Here is a 23,250-nt window from a genome sequence, read left to right as displayed (position 1 = left end):
TTTCTAACCACTCATTTCTCAGTGGCCCTATGTGGCTCATGGATAGCCCCCACCAGTGCATGCCAACAAGGCCATCTCACCAGCTCCTCTGTGCTCCAGACTCTCCTTCCCCAGAGCTGACCTCACTGTGTGGATGTGCCTTTCTCTTGAATCAGAACGTCCCGCAGTAACTTACCCCCAGTCATTCTGCAAATCTCCACTCAACTGTATGATGATGTTGTGTTGCTTGCTTGGAATGACAGATGGGGGTTGGGACTGATGAGGCTTTGCTGTTGAAGAGGGTTTCTTCAGAACACGTGAAATGAATGAAGAATGGACTGAAAGGGGCCAAGTGTCCTTATCTCAACATTCAGTTGTCTCATCTACTGAGAAGGTGGGGGTACAAAAGAAATCTGGGCAGCCTACGCCTTACCCTTCAGGCCATGACACTCCCTGGTAGGTGGCCCTGGGTCTTTCAAACTAAATTAAGTAACCATGTCACAGAGGGCAGCCGACACCACCAAGACCCCTGCGCCAAACTCGCTGAACTAAGACATGAAGCAGCTACTGCGACCATCAATCCACGGCCCAGCTCGCCTAACCCGACTTTGTTGTCCCTCCCTATGATTTCAAATATTGGGAACCTTCCAGGATCCTGCTAAGAAAATTCATTTTCTAGTTACTCCCACTTTTGTCTCTATTGGGTTGTAAGTTCTTCTCTGTGCAGCTTCATCATCAATCTAATCCCTTCTGTTTTATTTATTCTCCTACATCCTCAACCCTTCTGGACCACTATAGCATTGTTCTCATCTTTTAGTACAGTTAAGTGATGAGTCTGGTCATATTTTTACTGTTTTTCTGTCGTTCTCAACTGAGTTTTGGAAGCAAAGGAGAAAAAAGTGGACAAGCGCGATTCAAATTATACTCACCAAGGGGGTTGTAAAGAGGTCATTTCCTAAAAGTAGAGGCCCCTGGCCTGCCTACCTCCTCTCTGCAGGGTAAGTGTTGGGGGACAGGCTCGGGTCACAGCCCACTCCTCCCCTGCCATACAGGGAGGCCAACATTTCCCTTTACAAATTTGACAAAATCCATAGCAAAACTTCAATCATCTTTCACTCACTAGAAGGATCACTTTGAAGCACAAGGCCACCCAATACACAGAGCAGGTCAGACGGCAACCAAAGTAGAAGCTCTGGGTTCCTGGTAAACACGTGTCCCCAACACATATGCTCCTGCTCCAGCCTCCAGCTGTCAAGTGCAAAGCATGTGGTCATTTGCTGGCCCACTGGGAGGATGAGGTGACTGTGCCAGAGCCGGTGATGCTAAACAATCTTTTGTTTGGAGTCACTCTTGCAGTCTCTGGCCTATCCTAATAATTACTGAGCAAGCTCCCTGTAATACAGAGGGGAGACAGGCCCTGAATTTGAACTTGACAGCTGGGTCTGGCTGTAGGACCGCTTCGTCATGTTACGTCATGTCAGTCAAACACCCAGGCAATTTCAGCGAGAAAATACTGGGCCTCTGTCCAGATGTACAGGGTCGTGGGCACCACTATTGCATTGCAGCTTCACAGCCAACCACACTGCTCTCTCCTGACAGCTAAGTCTCAGCACTCAGGTCCATAAGTATCTTTCTAAGTCATTTTTATTTTTAGCATGGGAAGATTTTCTAGTTTTTTTTTTTTTTATTATGTCTTGCTTTTTATTTATTTATGCATACAAGAACTGGGATGTGGGCCAGATGAGAGGATACACCAGAGTGGGGAGCAGAACAGGCAGAATGACTGAAATACACTGCTGAGGGGAGCAGCAGGCGGGGGCAAGACAGGAGAGGTGTGCTGTGCCCTATGGGTCAGCTCCCTGGCCAGGGACCGAACTCAGGCTGATGTGCTCATAGCACTGAACCTTGTCACCAGGGAGGCCCTCTGTCTAAGTTGTTTTAATAGCATACAGAAAATAACTCAAGCCCATAACTTTGGGCTGAAACATATTTCAAAGTGTGTGAAATTAAAGTGAGAATACTAGAGCACAGTACAAAGGGCTACAGTGACGTGGTGCGAAGCTGGGCAACACGCTATCTTCGCAAATGCGAGAAGTGCCCAATGAAGAATGTTTGCTTACCCTTGAGATTCTTGGCTCAAACTCACTCAACAAACATTCCCTACCAATCGAACCCCCTTCTCAAAAATGCGTGGTGGATAGCATCATTCTGAACTGTATACACACACATCTACTGAACGTTTAACTAATGTATTTCATCAAGAACCTCTCTTCCGTGGTAACAATGCCAGGCTCACTCAGCGGGGCTGAACTCCCTTCAGCTCTGGGTGTCTGGCAAAATGCACGGTAGCTTGAAGCTGAGGCTGCAGGTCAGGACGCCTGGAGCTGAACCCAGTGCTGCCCCTGCACACTTAGTAAGAAGACTGTCCAGTGCCCCCTGACGCAGATGTTTGGCACGGGAATCCACAAGGCAGAATTTTGGGAATGCTGATTTGTTTAAAGCAGGGGTTGGTGAATTCTTGTCCACAAACTTTCTATAAATAAAGTTCTGCTATTCACTGGCTGTGAAGCTGTTGGAACAGATAAATTGCCGCAAACTGAGAGAGTGATCTGAGTTCAAAGAACAAAGTGGGCAGGTTTATTCATGGACCTACAGCATCCACCAGTGGACATGACTTTGCTGGGAAGCAGGAATCTCGCCGCCCTCCACCACAGGCCTTCTGTAGTCTGCTCAGTACCTGAGATCTCATTTCCATAGTGAAGAAAAAAACATCCTTTTAAGTTTGCAAAGATGCATGAAAACACGTTGATACCTTTATTATTTGCATTTAATTTTCTACCAGTGGAACACGAGGGCCCGTCTCAATACACTGTCTGTCTACGATCTCGGTGGCTACCTTCCTGCAGCCAAACAGAGCAGTACCTGCAGCTGCCACCTGGGCAGGGTGAGCGATGATTTATTTATTATTATTTTTTTTAAAGATGTATTTGTGCATACAGAACTGGGGTACAGGCCAGAGGCTCAGGGGTGGTGAGAGGCTTCACCAGAGACAGAGTGGGGAGCAGAACAGGCAGATCGACGAAGTACACTGCTGAGGGGAGCAGCGGGCGGGTCAGGAGAGGTCTGCCGCAGCATGTGGTCACCTCCGGGGCAGGCGGGAATCGAACTCATGCAGAAGCGGCTTTAGCTTCTCAGTGCTGTGATTTAACCCGCTGCGCCACCAGGGAGGGCCAAGTGAGCGATGATTTATAATGAGACAGCAAGTCCGAGATCCTAACAGCTAACACACTGCTGTAGGATCACACTATACCTTACCCTGCAACAGACACCTCACATAAAAATAAGTTCCATGAACAATGACACGAAGACAACAGGTGTCCCAGGGGACACAGGGTCAACCTGAACAACTCAGATGGCTCACTAAGTTAACAGTTCAGGGTTCTAGCCTTTTTTAAACCAGAAATCGGACTTTTTGAAAAGGTGTGTTTTTATTTATATTGACTTTGGATTATTTATTCAGCAGTTTCACAAATAAAAAGGGATTCTTCTATTTTTCTACTGCATAACAGTAAATTTACATGAAATTACCATTTGGTCAAGAAAAACTAAGGGGTTTTTTTAAGGGTGCTTTCACCAATGCCTAAAAATGAAAAACTGCTCATTAAATAACACTTCATCTTATGAACACATCAGCTACATGAGAAAGGGAGCCCATTTTTCAAGGTGTCTGCACCTCATAAAAACACTGAACACTTCATGTTCGAGTATAATGAAAGCAAGTTTATTTGTCATTTTAATGAAATAGAGAAGGTTCTACAAGGATCATACTGAGATACTTCTTGGATTTTGAGTCTTTGTGTTTTTTTGTTTGTTTGTTTAAAAATTATTTGTGCATTCAGAACCGGGGAACAGGTCAGAGGTGCAGGGTCACTGAGAGGATTCACCAGAGACAGAGTAGGGAGCAGCACAGGCCCACTGACGAAGTACACTGCTGAGGGGAGCAGCGGGCGGGTCAGGAGAGGTCTGCCATGCCATGTGGTCACCTCCAGGGCAGGCGGGGATCGAATTCATGTGGGAATGGCTTTAGCTTCTTAGTACTGTGCTTTAACCCACTGCACCATGAGGGAGGGCCCATCTTATGTTTTTTATGCTGAAATTCTTTTATTTTTAATAATTCTTACTGAGGTAACAGTGATTTATAAATATTAAAGTTTCAGGTGCATAGCATTATAATTTGACATCTGAATATACAGTATCATGATTATCACCAAAGCCTAGCTTTCAACCACTTGTAATACTGAACACTTTACCTAACCCGCCTCTCTTTGGTCTTAACACCATTCTATCATCAAAACCTAAGGATTATTTTTACATTTGCTTTATTTATATTCCACAAGAATGAAGTCAACAGTATTTGATTTTTATCTATGGACTCCATCTGTGCTAATTTTGCCTATAAGCTGCAATTCCTGATGATGCACCCACTACTCATTAATGGGGAATATATTTGAGCACCTAGTGGGTGTGAAGATTGACACTAAGGATGCAAAACTAACCCTCAAGGGCTAATACTACACTTAATGAATCTGTGTAGAAATACTGCGTAAGGGATGCATTAACTAATCCAAAGGAAATGCAGACTTTACAAGTTACTGAAAAGCAGATTAATTAGGGGGATGTTTCTGAACTTTGTTCCTAAAATAATGAGTTAGAATTCAAAGGGTAGACAGGAAGGTGAAAAAAAAATTGGACATATTAATTTTTCAAGAGTCGGTATTAGCTTTCTATTGCTGTACAAGTTACCACAAACTGTTTAAAATCAACATCCATCTATTGGCTGGTTGTTCTGTGAGTTCAGAGCGAGCAGGTCCTCTGCTCACTCTTTAGAAACTGGTCATAAAGAGCCTGTACACCTACCAAGGGGACAATCCTGGGGTACTGAATGGGATGGAAGAGAGAAGAAAGGGAGAGAAGATAACAAGAGGTTAGAGACAAACGCACACAGATACCACTCTAGAAGTTTACCTAAAATTATACAGAAAAAAAAAATAACTGGAAAAGTAAACAGCTAAGTTACAGAAGCCCTTTCTGGCCTTAGGGACTACACTAAGAGCCAATGGGAAGGAGGTCCAAATCACAACTATAAACTTTGTTCCAAGGTAAGGCTTGTAAGAGTTCATTACTGTTCTAAAAACTCTAGTACAGAGATCAACAAACTTTTTTGTAAAGTGTCAGAGAATAAATACTACAGGCTTTGTAGACCAAGAAGCAAAATCAAGGCTCAGTGCATGTATAAGGATAGATGACACATTACTTCATTCTTATACTGACAAAACTCAAATATAATAATTGACTACAATTTTTTTTATAATACTTGACAAAAGCCTCCTTCCTTTACCAAATTTTGTGTGGATTCTTCTGAGCTCTCTAGTTAAGTAGGCCTCCACCACTTTGGGTTGTCATGTCAGTCCTTGCAGAGTCAAATATTAGCAAGAACCCTATTAAGTTACAGAGTCCTTCAGCTTGATTATGTGATCATCATTGATATCTGATCAGATCAGTCCAGGTAGAAGAGGTATCATTTGTAAGCACTTATTCACCAAATAAAGAAGCCCCTAAACACATAAAGCAAATATTAACATATCTAAAGAGAATTACAATAATCATCAGGAATTTTAACACTCCACTTTGACCACTGACTGATCATCCTGGTAATAAGGAAATATAGCCTTTTAGTGGCACTTTAGATTACATGGGCTTATATACAGAACATCCATCCAAAAGAAGCAGAATATATATGTGTATCAAGGCACATGGAACATTCCACAAGATACACCTATCATATGTGATAGACCACAAAAACCAATCTTAATAATTTAAAACCAATGTCATTTCATACATCTTTAACAGTCACAATAGTGTAAAACTAAAAGCCAATTACAAAAAGAAAACTAGAAAACCCAAACTACGTAGAGATTAAACTGATTACTCAACTGAACAACCAAAACACAAATCAGACAATTACCCTAAGACAAATGTGAGTGAAAGTGTAGCATACTAAAGCTTATAGAATGCAGCAAAAGTAATTCTAAGAAGGATATTCAGAGTGATAAAGATAAATACAGCAAGTAATAAATAAAAAATTTTCAAACAGTACACTTCAATGTACACTTCAATGACAAGCCCAAATTTAGAAGACAAAACAAAGGTTAGAATAGAAATATGGCTAGACAGAAAAACAATCAATGACCTGTTGTGATTCTTTAAAAGATAAAACTGACAAACGTGTATCTAGATATATCAAGAGAAAAAGATAAAGAATTCAAATATGACCTGAAATGAAAATGAAAACATTACAACTAATATCAGATTCACTTCCCACAATACCTACTTGGAATCTGATCAGCCTGGTTTGCCTTCAGCAAGAATCATTTTACGCAATTTAGCAAGAATTCCAGTTTTCTCTTATTAATTTTCCATTCACTGGCCCTATCATCTTCCCAAACTGCTTCTTGATTTTAAATCCCCACTTGTTATTATTTTATTCAGAGTTGGACTCAGTCTCAGGTCACATATTGTGACAGTCTTACACCTATTGCAATAGTCTTGAATAAAGTCATCACCATTTAACAAGTATTAGGACTTTTTTTTTCTTTATCAAACTGGCCAACTAGTGGGAATAGATTTTTTTGTTGGGCCAGCATAACATTCACTTAACTGTGGTTCACCATTATCAAATCGTTTCAAATCAACTACAAATGTAAAATGTTATTTTTAGCTCACGATACCATAGTTCACTGGCTCTTGCTCTTGAGAATGAACAGCTTAAAGGAAATAAAACTACCAAGAAATCCCAATATACAAATTCCCTCCAAGGCATTTTCCACATGACAACATTGCAGTAACAAGGGAAAATGCATCTGATGTCTACAGTGGGAATGCTGAATTAGCCACATGTGAAAGGCGTATTAAGCAATAATCTGCCCATGGAACCCTTTGGTTCCCATATTTCCTTGAGACAGTCCATTAAATAGGACAATACCAGAAACAGGCAGATCTGAAGCAACAGAAACCCATCAGTTATGTACAACTCTAAGTCCAGTTGGATTGTTTAAGAATACACTTAAGCATACTATTTTCAAACTTTACTGTGAGCCAAAGTTCTCATTGATTAAACTCAATATGTACTCAATGCAAAAATTTACTGACTACCTACTATGTGACTGCTAACATCCAAGATGCTGAAGGAAATAGTGCAAAACAAAACTCTCTGCCCTTAAGGTGTTCTATACATACTAATGGGTAGATGTAGACAAAATAAGCCACAGACGGATATGTTAGCTGGTAACATATTATACTGGGAAAGTAACACAAACGAAGAGGATGCAGAAGTGTAGTTAGCTTTTAAAGAGTGGTAAATACAGTCTCTGAAAGTATAGATTACTTTTGAATAATTTGTATTGCAGTAGCTGTGGGTATACACTGTAATGAATTATGAAACAATGACTAGCAAACAGAAGGAAATAAAATTACATTTCCATTATCAAGAGATTATCATTTTAACAGCTTAATAAATCTCTTTCCCAATCACTGTCACCCACACATATTTATAAGTGTGTATCTTGCATATAGAAGATGAGATCATTCCATACACACCATTTAGTTGCCAACTTTTTTCAACTTCTGAGTGCCACCTTTCCATTAGTATTTTCATCTCATCTATAATACCCAAGCTATAATCAAATTTATAATTACCTCCAAAAAGTGTTTTAGTTAGCAGGCCAAGCCACTAACAGCATACAAATGTCTTATACCTTGCAAAATAATGTGTAACCCTTTTTTATTGGACAAAAATTTGTGAATGGCTTGGGTGATATTTTGTAGTGATATTTTGGGTGATATTTTGTGGTGCTATTTTGTCCCTTCTATTTCTTACAGACTGGCACTAGAGCCAAATCAAGGGTCACCAAATCATTTTGCAACTGAGAATATAATGGAAGTCTGAAGTAATATGTCTTCTGAGACTAACCCTTTGTAATGCATACAATAAAACACTTTAAATAAATTATATGTGTATTTTAAAAATAGTTTTAATACATATTTCTTTATTAGCATATACACAACAAATTATCCAAGTATCTAATAAGTACTATAATTTTGAAATAGTAGTAACCCTAAATATTTCAATTATCAACAAATGAGATGTGATATATAAAGATTTTATTTCCACTGGTGACAAAGTTAGGGGTACTATTTCTATTTAATGTTGCCAACTACTGGGAAAGCTGCAGGACTTCAGAGAGAGGTATATGATGGACTCATATTGATCTAAGCCCATGGAACCTTTGATCTCAGACTTCTTGATAAGGACCGTTGGCCTCCAGGGAGAGGATGCATGCAGACTGCAGTTATACACGTTTAAGCCGAAAACGTCACACGTGACACTATGTAGTTCATGTTGCACTGACATCAGGCCTGCTTGGATGACCTCAGGCAAATCAATAAGCTCCCGTGCCCTACTACCGCAGGCACAAAGGAGGGATCCTAATAATGATGATCTCATTAGGGAACTCTGAGACTGAAGCACTACAGAACTTACAACAATCAGCACAGAATCTAGCACACTCAGCAAATGTTACCTGCTAGTACCAGCCATACTTCTAATGGATCATCTGTCTTTTCTTACTAATTCGTGAAAGCTCTTAATACATAGGAACCAGTATTTTCCCCTAATGCAACTTCCCACATCTCCTTAGGCAGCTGGTCCAGAAACTAGGACTCACCGTCTATTTGGAGACACTCACAGGGCATGTTCAGGAAACTGTCACTAAGCAGCGACATCAGTCTTATGGACAAAGCTGGCCTCACTCCTAAGTACAGAATCTAAATAGTCCACATGGAAGAACTTAAGATCTTTTGTAAATTTAGGCTGAGACACTCTTTTAAAGTCACTGCTGAAACACTATACCAAGCAGTGAAGTAGTACGCTATGGACAAAAGAGCCTACAATGTTAAGATTCTAATACCGAAGGAACAATTAATCTAGTGATTCACAGAGGTTTAGGATGTTTCATGGACACTGGCATGCAATCCACCAGATCCTGGCAGAAAATCATTACACAGCCCAAGTGGTTTCCTGTTAAGCCCATGCACTGCTCTCGATGGCTGTCCCTAACCGCAAGCCCCCATTTACCGCAGCAATGGTTGTCAAGCAGAAGCTCCACCAGCAAAGCCAGCCAGGACCCCAAAGTACTTCCATAATTGAGCTGGAACCATGAGCTAAAAGCAGTCTTCCCTGGCTTAGATGGCTTAGATGGAGAGGCTCAACAAGGAACTACTGTGATAAAGTCAGCCAGAATATGGTGCTGAAGAATGCACAGTAAGTATGTGCATTCAGGTAGAGCAATTAAAAAAAAATCAGGTGATATAGAATCTGTAGGCGATCCATGAAGTCTAGAAATGAAAGGAAGACCACAGTCTGTGTATGAACTCATGGAAGGCATCTTCATTAGACAAAAATAACAAAAGACGTCTCTCTTTGAAAGCTATGCACACTGTAAATTCCTCTGGTACTATGAAATTCTGACAAGCAAGTCAGTCTACACTGAGCTGGCATTCAAAAATCTCTGTTTCTGTGACAGAGGACAGATCAGGGACAGGCAAAGAGAGAACCATAGTTCAGACCCCAAAAGAACTGGTCAAAGGTTCAGATCTCCAAGACGGAACTCGGAGACAAAAGAAATCCAGTGAAGGGAGGCGAGAGCAAACTCAGGACCCAAAGTGGAGATTCGCCCTAGGTCACAAGGGCAGGTTTGAGCAAGTAAATGAGGGGCAATTAACACTAGATGATGTGGGAACAGGTCTGAAAACTCCAGAAGAGGCAGGTCAGAAGCCAAAGACTAAACAGACCCAACACACCTCCCACCCTGCACTGAGCAAACAGCCCCTACACTGAGTTACTGTCATAGTGCAATGAACCACACCAATAAAAACAATTTTAGCTTTATTAAATGTCAAATAAAGTCTATGGATTTTTAAAAATATCTCAGTAGTCTTGTCAGGTGTGGTTTGGTTTTGTGGTATGTATATAAAACCAGTGATGTCTAGAACTTAAAGGTTCCTAAGTGTAGTGAAAAACCCCATTTGACTGTTTAGGAAAGTCAGAGTTAGAAAACTGATCTCCCCAGGGTCACCGTGTGCTGGTAGCAAAGTGGGCTGAGGCCCTGGGGCCGTCGTCTCACTGCTGTTTCCTCCGCAGCCTCCCTTCTGGTCTGCTTTGTCACTAAGGAGTGGGGGCACCCAATGTCTGCTGACCCAGCGGGACTCTGACACGCACAAGCAAATCTTCCCAGGGGAAAAAAGAGTTAGCATTACCAATTCTCTTCCCTTCACAATGAGACCTACCAACTGCAACCCTCCCTCTGGCTTTAGAATTGCTTTCACCTTAAAAGGGCGGCTATGTCCAAGAGAGTGTCATTTGTTATTCCAGGGTGAAAGTTTCCGTCCTGGAGTGCAGGTAGGCAAGGGCCTGATTACAACTGCACGGCCGACCCGAAGCCCAATGGTGCCCACAACACACGGTGACACTAAACAGGGGTGCCGAGATGCTTCCCTTAAACAGCAAGTGACTCGGAGGCCTACAGGGGAGGACCGTATGACTTTGTGTTTCCAGCCTCAGCCACTTCCAAGGAAACTGTTCAAAGTCAACAAGTCTGCTGCATCTTTTGTCCCACAACGGCTGTCCCTCCAATGCTGCAGCCAGAGCAGGCACTTAAGTCATCTGTGATTTTTATGGACATAACAACAGAGGGAATTACAGGGCGGAGCCACAGGTCTTGGAAGCTGTTTAAAAAAAGTGCCATGAGTCAACTGACCTGTCCTTGCTTCAGCTGCCCAGGGGACAGGGCAAAAAGGGAGGACACCAAGCAAGGAAGTTGCCATGACCACTGAGACGCCATTCATGAAGCACTGGGCACAGTACTTGGCATAGGATAAAAATCAGTGCTGGTGTCATTAGAACATGTCAATCAGTACAGGGTGCCTCAGTGTAACATTCTCATGGCAAAAGGGCTCTATCGATACATCAGGTTTCTCTAGCCACAGGAGTTAAGATAATTAACAAACTGGTTTTAAACCAGTATTCAAGCAGCATTCAGAAGGAATGTGTCCGACGAGGGACTATGATGCTGGATTGCAGGTGCCATGGTGGGGACGACACCTGCAGGGAAAAAAAAAGTGCTGTACCAAGATGAACAATGATGTAAGATAACTAAAATGCAAAAAGTTAATGAACCTAAAAAAATAGTATCTGACCATATATATCTCAGGTAAGTCAACCATGGACCAGTCAAGGTCAAGTCAAAGCTAGAAGCAGCAAGCCTATCCAATTAATCACATCAAAAATCTAAGAAGCATTTTCTGAAATCCCAGTCTCTAAAAAGAGAACGATGAATGACCTGATCTTTGGCTTTATTTTACTATCCTGCAATGTTCCCAAAGAAAAATAAATGCATCCTGGAAAATAAACACAGTTGAGAGTGAAATACAACAATTAAGGCTTTCATAGTTCTGTAAACTGGCAAATTTTTTTTTTTTAAGTCAAAGAAATTAAAGTGAGAACCTGAGAGAGCAGTGTTACTTCTGCTCACATCCCAGAAACACATCTGTGGGGTGGAGGGGGCAGGGAGCCTATGATTCATTGTTTAGATCCTAGGGTGTCCCTATGCTTTCCTCTCCCCCCAAACCCTTACTCTACAGCACAAGGACTTCTTGCCGAAGCCTCCACATATCCCCTCTCATCCTTCAGCACACTTGCAAGTCGGAAGGTTTTCTAATCACTAAAGTGGGAAAAGATGGAGACACTAACACAAGGAGCTGAGAACTAGAAGGCTTAAGATGGGGAAGTCCCCACAGCCTGGGTCCCCTTGGAACTTACTAACTTCTGGCTAAGTGGATGGACAAGTTTTTCAACTTAATCCCTGAGGGAAGAACTCAAATACATTTTTTCCAAGCAAAGTGTCCTGAAAAAAACCTAATCCTATTAGAAGAGGTAACCAGGATGCTTTAAATTGCATAAATGTCAAGCAGACAAACTTATTTCTCATGAGCTCCAACTGGCTGACACCCATCCCCGAGTCTTAGCTCAAAAATCTACCCTCACTACAGGGTCCTGCCATCTTGGTCTCTCTTGGCAGGGAAATCAAGTAGCCAAACTAACCGTGTACTTCTATGTGAAGGACATTTCACGGAGAAGCCCAAACTACATGAAACTACATGAGCCCAAATGGCCAGAAATGAGCAGAACAGACCCAGTCCCTATCAACTACAGCACCAGAAGAAGCAGCCTGGCAGTGGGGGGGGAATGGCAGCTGCCATTCCAGGCAGGCCACGGACCTAGCAGCACCAGGGCCAGAGTTAAGGAAAGGAAGAGGGCCACTCAGCCACCTTCCAACCAACCCACTTTCAGGGAAGGAGTCTGATCGCGGCAAAAAGATGCTGCATAGGATGGTCTTGGGGGGAGGGGCTGTTGGGTCTTAAAAAACAGAAAATGAGACATGGTTTTCTGTGCCAAGGAGAAACATCAACAAGCAAGAGAAGTTTAAACCGCAAGGAAGATAAGTGATGGTTTCTCAACAGGTAGGAGGAGCTAGATGAGAGAAGGTGGGGGCAACAAATTAATATAAAAGAGATACTTATCACCAGCAAGTGATAAGTGGGCGTGGGTGATTAAGCCTTGACTTTGTAAGGCTGGGTATTCTATTTCCAAGCATCTGGAGCTTAAACGTGATACATAGAGCCCATGTGAAGGATGATGCAAGATTCTTTCCCTAGTACTACTAGAGAAAAAAAAAAAAATAGTGGGAAAAATAGGTCTTCTTTATGGGAAGATTGACTTCATGCTTCCATGCTAGATGGTGAGGCTAGTGAGATCACACCGTCAAGAGTTCAAAGTCTGGGAAGAGAGTGAGAGCTGTAAACAACCCTCTCCAAAGAGGAAGATGACAGCTGTGAGGCAGGCAAACAGACAGGATGAGCTAAAAGAAACTGAAGAGAGCCGCATTGGAAATGACAAGTACTGGAGAGAGTTCAGAATTCCAACCATCTCTTGGCCATAAAGCGAGATTTTACACGAGGTCTCGTTTAAAACAAACAAGCAATAGGCAGGTTAAGAAAAGATTAATTTTATGGAAAGCACACATGTCTTCAACACCATCCTGGAGAAGACACCACTAGGCAGTTTCTCTTGGCTTCCCTGATGAGAAAAGAGCTGGGAGGAATTGCACAATAAAACAAAGAATGCTTTTAAGTCTTATCTTGATGGGAAATGAATCAATTTAATTAGACCTAAGATTCAAGCAGGCTTAAAGAAAGAAGACTTTACAACTGTACGCAAGAATCTCTATGACTTACACCTCTGGGTGGCTTTCCTGGCCTTTAGATAAATCTAAGGGCTGGTGTCATCACCAGCACAATTTATAACCTACTTTCTAGCAGTCACAAGACAAGCGTCACATACCCATCACTATTCTAGTCGCTTACAGTTATAGGAAGGAGCAAAATAAAGTCTCCTACCCTGAAGAATATTCTAGATGAAGTCAGATCCCATATGTGGAACCACATGTTCCAATTCAGAAACGTCTTCCTATTCAAAAGTTGCAATCCCATACCATGCATTAATCACGAGCTAAGCGAGGTTGGGGAGTTGGGGAGAATCGGGGTTGGGGGACACTCCTGGATCCTCACTTCTCTGGGGCGGCTTGAGGGGGATGTTGGGGAGGGCTATGGATTCCACCTCTGGGAAGACAGCCTGACCTGTGAGTACAATTCCTGAGTAGGCAGGCACAGTACTTTTAGAAGCTGAGCTGGCAAAGCTGTCACCAGATTTTCTTTGTGCTCCTGGTACTATCATTTAAAAGCATTTAGCAAAAACTCTAAAAAGCAGATCGTGATGGACAATTAAATCTCCTCTATACAGGACACAGAATTCTACAGGCCTGTTCCCACCCTGTGGAGATTACTCAGAAATAAAAGAAAGAAAAATCACAGATAGGCACAATAGTATATTCCAATAGTATGTAATTTAAATGAAAGATGGCAAAGGACAAGGGGGGGGGGGGAAGCAAGAAATGAAAGTGTTTGATTTAAACTAAGAGCCAAGAAAATCAGTTGTCTACATGCTAAGGCAGCAAATGCCTGACCCACAAGCTGATTCAGGCTCACAGCCTGACACCCCATAAGTACCCCCAAAAAAGGTGCTCATCCAGGTCATAACCATCATGGCGAGCACATAACAAAGATGCAAGGTCCTCTCTCCCTAGCCATGTCAAGAGGAAAACAGGAAGACAAGCATGTCTGAGGATGAACACTCTCTAAACTCTCTGCCCCACAACCATTACCATACAGAGAAGGTGGCCAGATACAACCGACCTTTTTTGTAGGCGTGTCAAAACAACAATAAACTTCACTTAGAATACAATAGCAAGTTAAAATGAGCTTTTTTCCCCCAACTTATCAGTGAAGATGAAAGCCCTGACATAATGATGCTTCCTGATAAACCCTGGAGTTCATTCACATAGCGCCACCACACATCCCTCAAACCATATTGTCCTTAACCCCATGGCTGGATCATAAACTGAACTTCAACACATAAAATCCCCGTTTCACAAAGAGCCATTTCTCCTGCCCCCTGTGAAGAAGGTCCTCTCTCAAAGCTCTCCTGTCCACCTGCCTGGTCTCCGAAGTCTGCTTTCCCCGGGGAGCTTTGCCTCTTCATGCAGGCAGCTGCACTCGTCTGCTCCTCTCCACTCTCCTAGCCTCCTTGGTTGCTGAGGCTGACAGCTGAGCACCCAGGTTAAACCTTCTTGCCACCGGACCACCAGGCAACCAGTTCTCAGCACAGGTGACATCAGCATCACCTGTCGAGCTCTGAAAAAACGCCAAGGTCCAGGGCCCATCCGTAAACAATTAAGTCAGAACTTAAGGTCTGAGGCCCTGGAAAGGACAGTCTAAGGCTCCCAGGTGGCAAATGGCGGGCGGAAAGCTCATGGAGCAGGCCACAGGCGGGTGGAAAGAACTGCTCTTGTGTGCCTGGAGCACCCTTCAGAGAAACATCATCATGTCTGTGATGACATGACAGGTCTTGTTTCAAACTACCCTGAACAACATGCTGCCATGGGGAGGCTAGACCAGCTGGGCTGGGGAAAGGTCTGGTGACAGGCAGGTGAATGTGTGGGTAAGATCATTAATCAACCACCAAAAAGAAAAGGTCTAGCAATCCCTCAGCCAAGTCACTCCTAAACGAGTCTTGAAAATTTCCCTTTATAAATCCCAATGCCTAAAATGATTTCCAAATATCTACCATTACCCTCCCCCACCCCACCTCCAGCTGTCTTCATGAGATTGGAGGAAGTTGCAGGTGAAATTTCATCAAAATGAGCAGGACCGAGATTAACCAGAGGGAGGTGATAACAGGAACCAAAGAGCTAGAAGGAGCAGAAGCATCCAAGGCCAGGAGCAAACTGGTGAAACAGCGTCTCTCCCTACCTCCCCACCCCCATATGAAGTCAGGTCCAGAAATGAGAAGGACATAGCCCACCTGAGGCTACAGCAAGCAGAGCAGCCAGTGACCACCTGGAGCGCTGAATGCATGCAAAAGCAGCAGCTGAAGAAAAGAGGGGAGGACTGTCCAGGCCCAATAGAGAACAGACAGCAGCAAAAGGAATCTACAGACCTGAGAGGCCGGGATTCAGCTCAGGCTTCTGCTCCAGGCAAAGAGGGAACGTGGGAACTGTTGTTACAGCAATCCCTTTAACTTTCCATTAATTCCTTAAATTTAAAAGGCTATTAAAGAAAAGCTCATATAAGGGCTCTCCCTGGTGGCTCAACGGGTTAAAGCACCACACTGTGAAGCTCTCAGCAGCCCCTGCCACAGGAGTTCAAAACCCCACCAGGGAGGTGACCCACATGGCGTAGCAGACCTCTCCTGACCGCCAGCTGCTCCCCTCAGCAGTGAATCTCAGTAGATCTGCCTGTTCAGCTCCCCACTCTGTCTCTGGTGAATCCTCTCACCCATCACACCCTTGGCCTGTACCCCAATTCTATCAGCATGAATTAAAAAATAAATGATTAATTAATTAATTAATACGTTGTCACGTCAGCTTCCCTGAGCAGACGTGCAGAATTTCTGGTAAGTTCAGCCACAAAGGGAAAAAAAAATAGAAACAGGGACCCTCCTGGTGGCGCAGCGGGTTAAAGCACAGCACTGAGAATCTAAAGCCGCTTCTGCATGAGTTCGATTCCCGCCTGCCCCGGAGGTGACCACATGGTGTGGCAGACCTCTCCTGACCCACCCGCTGCTCCCCTCAGCAGTGTACTTCGTCGATCTGCCTGTTCTGCTCCCCACTCTGTCTCTGGTGAAGCCTCTCACCACCCCTGAGCCTCTGGCCTATACCCCAGTCTGTGTGCATAAATAAATAAATCTTAAAAAAAAAAAAAAATAGAAACAAACATTGGGTGATAGCACGCTCTTTAAAACTCCCTTTTCAGACTAAAATTGCCTGCCTTGGGACGTCACTGCAAGCTAAGCCATACATAAGGCATTAAAAATGCATTAAGTTTGAAAATAAATTGAGTCAGGCAAATAATTAAAAACTCATTGAGCAAGTTTGCATCAATAGCTTCCCAATCGACAAATTCTGAGTTCATAAGGTACTATAATTTAAACAACTCGGTATCCTAATTTCTGTCTGTTTATGAGCAAAATGTTGACACAGTAATAAACTAGTAGTGTCTGGCCTCCAGATCCCTCCGCGGGAAGGCAGCCAATGCACAGGCAACTGCTTTCAAAGCAGCGGCTGGTGGAGCAACGAGGCATGGCACACTTCAGAAGAAACTTCCCCGAGAGTTTGGCTTTTGGGTTTTGTCTCTTTCTTAAAAAAAAAAAAAATCTTTACAGGTTCCTCGGAACAGAGCTGTACCTAAGCTGGGGAAAGGCTCCCCAAACATTCCTGGGTTCATTTGTTTGTGGTGTTGTGATGCTGGACGCCTGCCAGCCCACCAGCTTCTCGCATGCACTCCTGAGGCTGCTGGACTCCAGGCAGGCAAGAAGTGACAGGATCTGGGGGGCCATGCCAAGCACCTCATCAGATTGGAAAAACTCAAGCCTTGCAAGCATGGAACTGATGCCTATGTCTGGCCCCCAATTCTGGAATATTTGGAGCCACTTCCAGAGACACTGGCTTGGGTGGAGGTCCACCACACACAGAAGGCCATCAAGGTCAAATGTGACTGCAGGGGGTGGGGATGGCACGCCATGGAGTGGGGAGCCTACTGCTTGAAATGCCCACCCCGACTGAACAAAGAAATGGCCTCATGTGCTACCATAAGGGTAAAATGTGAATCACATCTCTGCCTTTGACCATGCAGAGGCAGCTGTGAGCAGTCTTCTAGCCATAAAGAAGGGTGAACACCGCCACCCACACTCTCCAGGCTCTGGACTAGGTCCCAAGATCTAACACCAAGTATCCTGTCAGGAGACACTGGATAGACAAGAAGCACCCCCAAGCACCCCCAGTTAGGGAAAGAGAAAGGATGGACAGTGACTCTGGGTCTTGGAGACCCAGCTTTTACCAGATCAGATTCTAGGCCAGGCTGCCAGGCTCACCACGTGCACAGGAAGCCAAGGACAAGCTCATTTTGTCAAGCAGAGACTGTGAGGCTAGGAATGGTGCCTGCACGGAAGACTCTGGTTTTCTATCACTGAGTACCGAGCATTCAGCACTGGGCCCATCCTCACAAGGCTCCTACTGATGTGCACACAAAGGAAGACTAATCTGTGCTGAAGGCTGGGAAGCACATGAATTCAAAGCTAAACGCCTTACCCTTGACCACAGAAATTCCTGACCCGTCTAACTGCTCACTGGCCCAGTCATTTGGTCACTGCGCACCCCCAACCCAAGCCATTCACAGGGACCAGAAACCCGGACAAACCCAAGGCTTCCCACCTAGCTGGAACAGCCATGCTAGACAACCCTCTGAATCTCACCACAAGGACAAATGGACACAGCTCACCCTGATGAACTGCGCTGTCTAGGAATGGTCCCTGCACGAAAGGGTCTTGTCTTCTCATTTTATCATGTGGAAGGAGTGAAGGAGAGAGGGGAGTGAGTCCTTGGACAGCACAGAACTCAGCACAGTACTGAGTACCGAGCATTCTGTGCTGTCGGAGGACTCACTCCCCTCTCTCCTTCACTCCCTCCACATTCCCCTGCCTCCCTCACAGGGCCTCCTTGACCCAGGAACGGGAACAGAAGCAGCAACGGGGTAGGGATGCTGTCTATAATCCCAGGTATTGTCCCTGATGCTCCATCTCTATGTGGGAACTAAACGTCCCTGTCCCATCGCAGGTCAACCCCTGCCCCTGAGCACCAGCACCTGTCCCCTCAAGCTGCTTCCTCCTCTCACCTTCCATCTCTCATGATGGAACTCCTTCCCAACCATTTCCAGGACGTGCTCCATCCCTCGCTTTCCTTCCTAGACACCTTCTCAATAGGGCATCCTCAATCCCTTGTTACAGGGCACCCCAGTGTGAACTGGGTTGCCTGTCTGTGGGTCCTCACCCACCCGCTTACGATTCAGTCGTATTATGGACACACACAAAAAAGGTTCAGTACTGGGTTTATTTACAAGGAGAAAGGTAAAGGAATAACGCAGGGAAAGAGGGAGAGAAATACAAGTAACTAGAATGTCCTACCAGTTCTGCTTGGACTCCACCAGCTCGCTGAAAACCCATCGAGAGCCAAACGACCAGACGCGAGCAACCAGGTCAAGAGACCCCGAGAGCCCACAAGTCTGGTTTTATCCTAACCGGCTACTCAGCTCTGCTCGAAACTGTACCGGTTACACCTCCACACCAAAGTCCCTCACATCTCACCCACTCGCCCTTCAAGCCACCCCAACCTGCCTTCTACGCTTCCAGTTCATGGTACCATTCATGAGGAAGAGGAGTGTGGTCACCCACGAACCAGGATGTCCCACCCAAAGGTCATTTCCTTAGCTGTTCTTGAGCCACTGAGCATGCCTCAGTGGAGGACCTGTTCTTGTGTTCCAGACTGAGCTTCTCTTAGCTTCTACAACCAGATTATCCCTTTCCCCCCTCACCAGCCGCTCTTCTCAGACATCTCTACTGCTCCAGTGTGCTTCTGCCTGTGCCACCTCTAGCTCCTACCTGTACACTCTCGTCTAGGATGCGACCTCCCCAGACCCATCCACAAATGGACAGTGCTGAAAACTGCCTCTATCTCATCAGGTGAGGTACCCCACCCCTCACCATTAACTCTGGAATGCCCTCTCCCCCCACCCAGTCCAACCTCCCCTCCCCTCAGGCTATGCTCAAGTTCTAACTTCTCCAGGAAAATAAATCTTTCAGGGAACTCCACAGCCACTGATCTTTTCCCCCTTTCATGCTTCCTAAAGCATTTAAACAGTCAGCATACAGGATTTAGTGCTTAATTACAGGCCATCTGTAATTGTTCCCTAAACGTCTGCTTCTTCCATGCAAATCCTTTCTCCCTAACTGAATCCAAGCCTTTTGTGTACCTGGCACTAAGTAGGCACTGATAATATCCAATTATCAGTCCTTTGATAGTCAACAAATTACCATTTTATAAAGCAAAACCAAACTCATGCACTCCTTTAGATTCTTAAATGCTCTGAGAAAAATCTCAACTTTGTCTCTCAGTTCCCTGACAAATCATAGCTAATTAAAACCACACACACCTTCGTACTGAATGACCATATAACATCACGAGGAAAACATAACCTTTGGGAAAAGCAAAGCTAAGTCTCTAAAACTCTCACTGAAGTTTCTGGGGATGGAACCAAGACATGGTCACTAGACAGCTGGAGGCAGGGGCTGGGCTTCAGGCTTCTGTGAAGTCCAGTTAGTTCACTAAACTAAGATGGAGCCTGATTTTTCTTTATTAAACATATAACTTCTCCCATCCTGGCTCTGAACTATCACACTTGAGAGACTAGAACACCCCCTACAGGGCCTGGCCCCCCGCAGCTTCACCAGTGACACCAGGGGCCTGGCCACCTGCCCTGGACATTTCAGCAACATGAACTTCACAAAAGCACAACTGATTCTGCCTCACAATTCCTGGCAGGACAGCTGAGGGGGACCCTGAGGACCACCTTGCAAATCTTCATTTCCTCACCATTATCATTCTCAGCCTTCAGGAGTCAGCCCACCATCCTCCCAGGCTTCATCCCACCCACTGGCCTTCCTTGTGTTCCTTCTGCTCCAAGCAGACTGTGGTAAAGGAACCTTTAACTAACATTCAGTCTGGAACTTAACCGTGAATCATCCTCCCCAAATTCCTGCGGTTCCCTAGAGAAAGAAAACCATGTTTTTACTCATACTCTATCGTAATCTGAATAAGGTCTCCCACCCCCAAAAGATGCAACTCCTAACCTCGGGTACCTCTGAAAGTGCCCTTATTTATTTAGAGCAGGGTCTTGACAGAGGTAATGAAGTCACATTTGCTGGGATCATCCAGGACCCGTCAACCTTTGAATTTAGGGTGGACCCTAACTTCAATGAGTGGAGTCTGTGTAAGAGACAGGAGGGTATTTGAGACACAGGGATGCAGGGGGCGGGGTGGAGAGGGAGGAAGGCCCCATAGAGAGGAGGCACCAAGACAGAAGACTGGATGGGACTGCCACAATCCAGCCGCCATCAGAAGCTGAGGAAACTACAGGGCACTTTTATGAAAGAAGCTAAGGAGTCAAGTCTTCACAGTCCTCCTCACAATGAAATACCATTTTGGGCTATGACTGGATGTGCATGGGTATTAGCTAGATTTACTATGGCGATCATTTTGCAACACATACAAAGAACAGAATCATTATGTTGCACACCTAAAACTAATGTGCTATATGACAGTTGTATCTCAATTTTTAAAACTGAAAAGCTATGAGAAGCAGGAATTCACCCCCAAACACTTTAAGGGGAGCTTGGCTCTGCAGACCATGCGGACTTTCACTGTCCAAAATTGTGAGAAGTGCTTAAAACGTGTGTTTTAAGCATCAAATGTGTGATCATCTGCTGCAGCCCTGGGAACACTCAGTCCAAACCTCAATTGCTGCCTCCAACCTAGGAACCCCATGGCAAAAATTGTCGAAATGCAGAAAGATGAAGGCAAGAGAGAAAGATAAGAGAGTCTCATGTGCCAGGCAGGAATATGAAAAAAGAGCCCAGTTGCCCATTCACTAGGGACCTGGGCAAGGCACTTAGGGAGAGGGATTCTTTCATTCCTTCTTAAAATGAGAGAAATGGTCCAAGAATCCCTTCTAATATGCCTCAAACCGCTGTCACTCAGATCATTATTTTATTTGATCCTTCAACTTTTTTTTTTTCCTGTCCACTAAATAAATTGTATTACTTCTATCTAAAGCATTTTCTGGTGCCACCAAAAAAAAAAAAAAGGACATTTCAAAGACATATTTTTCAGGCATGACAAAATTTAGTCAAATAGTGGAGCCAACAGACATTTCTACAGCACCTCTTTTCCCTCCAAAACAAAATCAACTACTTTAAGTGGTAGATCTCGTCCAGCTAGAACTGTGGCTATTTCAGAAAAACTGCACTGCAACTAGAAGCGTTGAGGCAGTTCTGGCCCAGAACCTAACTGCTGCTAATGCAGTTGCAGGATGACTAACATGGGCAGGTAACCAGAGACCTGAGCAGGGGCCTTCTGCATTTGTCTCTAGACCATCACTACGGTCCAGCCCCAAAGTTCCTCTCATTCATAAATACATAGATAAATAACTGCTGCCACTCGCAAATGGTTACATTTGATAGAGGAGCCACAGAAAACAGTAACTTTTACCCACTCCAAGCCCTCCCTAAAGAAAAAAACTACTACACACAACTTCCCTTCGCTAACTGTAACAAATGTAAATGAAAAATAGACAAAGGCGTTCCTAATGCGACAGACCGCGACTTAGAGTCTTCTCTCCCCGTAGATCCTGCTTCAGTGGGGGGAAATCAGAAACTGCTTTCAGTTTTCTCCCGTGTCGCGCTGACCCCCTGGTCTTCAAGTTTTTACAGTGGCGGCCTCGAGTCTTTTTTAGGAAACAGACCAAAACAACACGGGGGGGGGGGGGGGGGAGAAGGAGTCGAGGGACTCACATTTCCGTTTTCAAAGCAGTCATTAAAGATATTTTGAAACTTTTCCCAACCAATTCATCGTTCAGAAAATAAAAGTCAGGAATCACTGGGGGCCAGTGGTTCAGCAGGACCTGGCAGGACCGCGCTTGCAAAACTGGACCGCGAGTCTCCGCACAGAGTTTGCAAACCAAAAACTTTTCCTTCCAGGTGCAAACTCCATTCGAAAACCAACTCCCTCGAGTCGCAGGGCTCCGTAGACCCAGAGCTTTCAAAGCCCGAGTTCCCGGCTTTTAAATCAGAGGGCGCGCGCACAGGCACGCGCGCACACGTGCACGCGCACACAAGCCCGCGCGCAGCGAGCCGCGGCAAGAAGTGCCGGCTTCACCTCAAAGATGTTTCTAACATTTCACCACTGTTTATAAATGGTGCTGCTTAGCCGTAATAAGCGGAGAGGGGAAGAAAAAAAAAAAACAAAAAGCAAGGAACGGCCTGGGGCGGGGGACGCACACTGCAGAGTCCTGGAGTTGTGCGAGTTTGCAAACTTAGGTCTAAGTGTCACTCCATTTGCACAGATGAAAACAAGGTGCTGCTACGGGTCGCGCGTTTCCTGGAAGCCCCGGCACTGGCTGAATGAGCTTCAACGCCACCGACTGTGTGTGGACTCGCATCCTCACGTGGTGTCGCGCAGCCCCAGGAGCGCGCCGGGGGCCGGGACTGCGCGGGGCGCGGCCGGGAACCCGAAAACTTTTACTCCGCAAACTAGCGGGGCTGGAGGGGGCGGGCGCTCAGCCTCCCAGCCAAGCGCACCCAAGTGAAGCGAACCCCGGCTTGCCCAGCCCCACCCCAGCCTGCAGCGTCCCCAGCACAAAGGCGCGCGGGGCCGGCTGGACCCCAATCCGAAGCAAGCGCCCCGAGAGCAGCGCGCGATCGGAATGCGCCGGGCGGGGGGTGGAGGGGGACGGGCGCAGGGACTCGGCGCGCCCCGCGGGCTACTCACAGGGTGACCGTGCGGTTGGGCAGCGTGTCGGGGGGCAGGACCTGCGCGAGCTCCAGGCTGCTGCACACCACCTTGCCCTCGGCAGGCGCCGCCGCCCGGCCGG

The 23,250-nt window shown here is 45.1% G+C and overlaps 1 protein-coding gene across 1 annotated transcript in view; it reads right to left on the bottom strand.

The window, feature by feature from the left end:
* ADGRA3 (adhesion G protein-coupled receptor A3) overlaps positions 1–23,244 on the bottom strand; it is a 99,396-nt gene extending 76,152 nt beyond the window's left edge. Inside the window, exon 1 of the mRNA XM_004681374.2 lies at positions 23,148–23,244. The gene's annotated coding sequence lies outside the window, so the exon portion shown is untranslated. The remainder of the gene's footprint in view (positions 1–23,147) is intronic.
* Between the last annotated feature and the right edge of the window lie 6 nt (positions 23,245–23,250).

This window comes from Condylura cristata, unplaced genomic scaffold (assembly GCF_000260355.1).
Source record: "Condylura cristata isolate star-nosed mole 26May11 unplaced genomic scaffold, ConCri1.0 scaffold00012, whole genome shotgun sequence".
Classification (NCBI taxonomy): Eukaryota; Metazoa; Chordata; class Mammalia; order Eulipotyphla; family Talpidae; genus Condylura; species Condylura cristata.
The sequence above is the reverse complement of the archived record's forward strand: the minus strand, read 5'-3'. Positions and strand labels throughout refer to the sequence as shown.